Source organism: Sinocyclocheilus grahami, unplaced genomic scaffold (genome assembly GCF_001515645.1).
Source record: "Sinocyclocheilus grahami isolate Dianchi unplaced genomic scaffold, SAMN03320097.WGS_v1.1 scaffold167.1, whole genome shotgun sequence".
Taxonomy (NCBI): Eukaryota; Metazoa; Chordata; class Actinopteri; order Cypriniformes; family Cyprinidae; genus Sinocyclocheilus; species Sinocyclocheilus grahami.
In genome coordinates this window covers 1551708-1557097 of record NW_015505346.1, presented here as the reverse complement: position 1 = coordinate 1557097, position 5390 = coordinate 1551708, and positions in this window count along the sequence as shown.

The window sequence follows — 5390 nt, the reverse complement described above, 5'->3', positions numbered from 1 at the left end:
TATATATATATATATATATATATATATATATATATATATATATATATATATATATTACTCTGAGCAGAAGCAGGCTTCCATGTTTTTTCCATATACATTATATCTAAATGTTATATAAAATTGATTATATAAAATGTATGAAGAAAGCACACTTATTTAAGGCACTTTAACTAATCCAGATGCTTATATAACGACCTTCAGACTGCTGATGTAAGGTCACAATGTTTGTCTCTGCACTGATATATTTCCTATCAAGCTCTTTGTGCAGAGCAAGGCTGAAGTGCAACCCCTTCCTCTATCTGACACAGGAAACAGAGCCTGCAGAAAGTGTAGAGGTGTGTCAGCAAACAGTCAGCGAAGAAAAAGCACTTAGTGACCCTGAAAAGTTAGACCCTAATGTTGACTCTGTATTGAATACAAGCTATCTTATCATGAAATGTTTGCTCTCTTTGTACTGCACTGCAACACTGCAAGTTAAAGACCGTATGTAAAAAAAATACAAGACATGCTGTCATGCAACAGAGTAAGAGAGGGCAGAGAATTCATCCTGTCCTGCAGCTGTCTTGCTGTACATGATCAGCTCTTGCAGACTATTTATGATAAGTCAGGGTGCTCCATGCACGACGTGTAAGAATGTTCAGGGTAGCTGAGGTTACATAAGCCAGTAGGCGTGGTGCTCAGCTGGAACATTTACTTCCTCATACAGTGTTGCCTTGGTTCCCTTCACCCATACAGCTTATAACACACACACTGCTCATGCACATCTGCCATATCATGGCTTATCAGTTCAGGATAGTTTCTCTGTTAAAATGAGTGTGCTTTCCCACTTTTCTCCTTCTTATGATTATTCCTCCATTTAGTCTGTTAGGAATTATATATTATTTGTATATTCAAGAAAAAAGATAGAATATTACTATTTTTGGCCTGTTGTCCTCGTAGATTATAGAATGGTCTGTCCTCAGAAAGGGTCCAGCTGACTCCTTCATGTGATTTAATCTAATTTAAAGTACAGAAGCGAGTCATTAGGTAGATTGTCAGTCATGTCCTATCCACCTTATTTTTCAATGCGGAAGTAAGCCGTTTTCTGTCAATGTGCGAGACTTCCGGTTCATTAACCACTGAGGGGAAATAACGAGAAGAATAACAAAGTGCAGTAAACGGTAAAACGGTTTGCACTACAAACCAGTGTGTTCATAATGAAAATAATACATTAAAATAATATGGTAAGACACACCAATTTGAAATATCAAGCCACAAAATGAGGTGTTTTGTATAACTAAAAATAGCTGGAAGCGAGTGACACCGGAAGCCAGACACATTAAGTTTACAAATGGCTGCGCCCGCTCTTACGAGAAAAATAAGGTGGATACTGCTGCATTATGCATGAAATGTTTCAATTCAGGGATTCAACTGTTAATAATTGAACAGAAGCACTGAAATTATACCACTTACCAAATGACAGTATTTCAGTTTGAAGTTATATATTTCTCAAATTGGATTTAATCTAATCTCGTTTAAATGCAATTTAGTTAAATGTAATAGATTCTGATATATATATAGTATATATATATACTATATATATATACTATATATATAGTATAGTATATATAGTATATATATATACTATATATATACTATATGTATATACTGTACATTTTTATCATCTTTTCATGATTTACCAAAACAAAAATTACATTATAAACCTATTAATTCTCTAACATAAAAAGTGACAATTTCAATATTAAAACAAACATTTTCAATAATAATTAATCGCTTAATTATGTATATACATATGCTTATTTCCTGCCACATCATTATCCATAAATTCACTGACATTTCTGTTAACTCTATACAACCCAACACAACGCAGTGCAATTCCAAATACAGGTAAAACATCTCTAAAAAAATCAATACAGAAATTTAGTTCATATTCTTACACATTGTTTAATTATCAGTACATTAGTTTTTTTTTTAGCTTGTTTCTTTGGAAAGGCCATTTTATGTTTGATGTTCTTGTTTAAAATGTAATTTCCTCTGCTGTCATAATTAACAGTAACGCATAGTTTGAGATGTGGTGGAAATGACATCATCAAGGCAATGTTCATGACATCATGACAAAAAAAATGTCAGAATTCTTCTGTGATGCATGTTGGGGATTGTTTACAGACAAACTCCACAGAACCAAAAGTGCCCATATAATTGAGGAAACGCCTGTATATTGCGACACACTTCGTGCATTGGCAGTGTGAAAGTTTGCTCATATAGTCACACAATAGTGTGTGATCTGTGCATGATCAGTGATCTAGGTTCACAAGGGCCACAAATGCCGTGATGGCTAAAAGACATTCTATACTTAACATCCAAGAATATTTGTCCCTGGCAGACACGAGTCCATCCAGAATAGCAACAGATTATCGAGCCATGCTATCCAGGCTATAAATAATTAGAAAGAATTGAATGGCTACACATAGATGTGTGCACACACTGTCAGAACTGTGTGAGATCACTACCATCCTGCGGGTGGGTAGGGGTGTTAAATATATATATATATATAGTATATAGTATATATATATATATACTATATATATAGTATAGTATATATAGTATATATATATACTATATATACTATACTATATATATAGTATATATATATATATACTATATATATATATACTATATATATACTATATGTATATACTGTACATTTTTATCATCTTTTCATGATTTACCAAAACAAAAATTACATTATAAACCTATTAATTCTCTAACATAAAAAGTGACAATTTCAATATTAAAACAAACATTTTCAATAATAATTAATCGCTTAATTATGTATATACATATGCTTATTTCCTGCCACATCATTATCCATAAATTCACTGACATTTCTGTTAACTCTATACAACCCAACACAACGCAGTGCAATTCCAAATACAGGTAAAACATCTCTAAAAAAATCAATACAGAAATTTAGTTCATATTCTTACACATTGTTTAATTATCAGTACATTAGTTTTTTTTTTAGCTTGTTTCTTTGGAAAGGCCATTTTATGTTTGATGTTCTTGTTTAAAATGTAATTTCCTCTGCTGTCATAATTAACAGTAACACATAGTTTGAGATGTGGTGGAAATGACATCATCAAGGTAATGTTCATGACATCATGACAAAAAAAATGTCAGAATTCTTCTGTGATGCATGTTGGGGATTGTTTACAGACAAACTCCACAGTACCAAAAGTGCCCATATAATTGAGGAAACGCCTGTATATTGCGACACACTTCGTGCATTGGCAGTGTGAAAGTTTGCTCATATAGTCACACAATAGTGTGTGATCTGTGCATGATCAGTGATCTAGGTTCACCAGCACAAACCAGCAAAGGACCAGCTTAAACCAGCATCCCAGCGTCAAAACATACCTAACCAGCATATGCTGTTTTTTTCAACAGGGAAGCACATTAATATAACGCGCGAGCGCGAATCTCCCCGTATGGAAGGCCAAAAGTGCCAAAAACAAGTGAATTTTAACGCGTCAACAACGCGTTAAACATGTGTATTTCACGCGTAAACAACAGGTATTTAACGCGTTAAATACGTGTATTCAACGTGTTAAATACGCGTGAAATACACGTGAAATACGTGTTAAATAAGCGTGAAGTACCTGTTAAAAATTTAAATGGGTTTGAACAGTTTGAATGGGTCAATGTCATTGGTTGCTGAGGACTTGGGTCAAACCACTTCTGTGAGCTTAAGGGGGTGTACCATTCATAGACTAGGCAACCACCATTTAACATGCAATATATCAGCTTATTCAGCCTAATTATTTTGTTTTCTTTTCTTTTCTTTTTTTTGTATAGCCTATAGAAATAATATATTTAAATTGCAGTTTTTTGAAAAACAAATTGTTCACCACTCATGCCTTTTTGTAAATAAACACATTAGTGGACATTCTAGCTTTATCAGTGTTCAAACATAAAAGGTTAGTTCACCCAAAAATGAAAATTAGCCTGTGTTTTACTCACCCTCAAAGCATCCTAGGTGTATATGACTTTCTTCCCCAACATGTGTATTTGTAGTGATATCATGAAGTAATCAAAAGTTACAGCATTTGGAACCAAGGTAGCCCTTATCTTAGACCTTTACAATTTTTTAATTGTTGTTTTGAATTTGAAGTAATGCCTCACTCAAGTTTATTCAAAGACCCAAATATTATATAATTATACTTGTTTTATTCCACTCGATGAGACCTTTCAAATGACATATGACACATGACTATCTGAGCTGTATGATGTTTCTGACATATTAGAGTACGTAGAACAAAAATATTTTTCATAAATTATGAAAAAAAATTATATTTATCCACAAATAACTCAGCATTACCTAGGAGTTAATCAAAGTGGCCACATGCATTGTAAAGGTCAGACTCCAAGCTTTCAAATGAGACCTATTTTTTTGTTGATTAGGCAGATATTTTGAAAAATATTCTTATTATTTTTTTCTTCGCTAGGGGGCGCTCATTTTGATCAAAATGGTTGGATGCAATCGAAAGCTGAATTTCTAAGCTTTAAAATGACACCTAATTATATAAAAAAAAGGTTATATAAAAGATAAAATAGACAGAAACATTACAGGTCTTACATTCTGCTTGCCAAGTGTTCAACAGAGCTCTCCAACTGATTTCTTTAATTCATGGGTTTAGGTATTATTTACACATGAAAGACGCAATGGATTGTTTTGATTTTGGACTCATTTCAATCATGAGAATCTGCTGTAAATAATGATATGCCATTTCCCACAATCGGAGCATGTTTCATGAAATGATAAGCGTAAAAAAACATGAGAATATTGCAGCATGTGCGCATTTGGAGTTTTATGTGTTATAATTCGATGAAGAATATCTTTAGATCTAAATAACAATATTCCCATGATCTATGCATGCTTCATGAAGTTATGAATGAAAACGTAACATGTTTTCCCTCAATTTAATTGTTTCATGTGTGTGATAATATCGTAAGTAATTACAAATTATGGTGAGTTTGGGCTCCTTTTAATCGGGAGAATTTTCTGAAAATAATGAGGTCCAATTTTCCATGATCTAGTGCATGTGTTATAAAGCTACGAATAAAAGCGCAAATTGAAAGTACAGTTATTTGTCCTGCTGTGCCTGAAGTGCGCACTTGGGTTTTATGTGTTATAGCAATATGAGCAATATCTTTGGATCTCATCAACTATGGTATGGTATGGTAACTCTGGGCTCATTTTAATCGGGAGAATTTTCTGAAAATAATGACGTGCGTTTTTTCATGATATATGCATGTTTCATGAAGTTATGAATGAAAAGCAACGTGAAGCATAGAGTTGTCTTTTTGCAGCGCCTCAGTGAGCCTTTCTG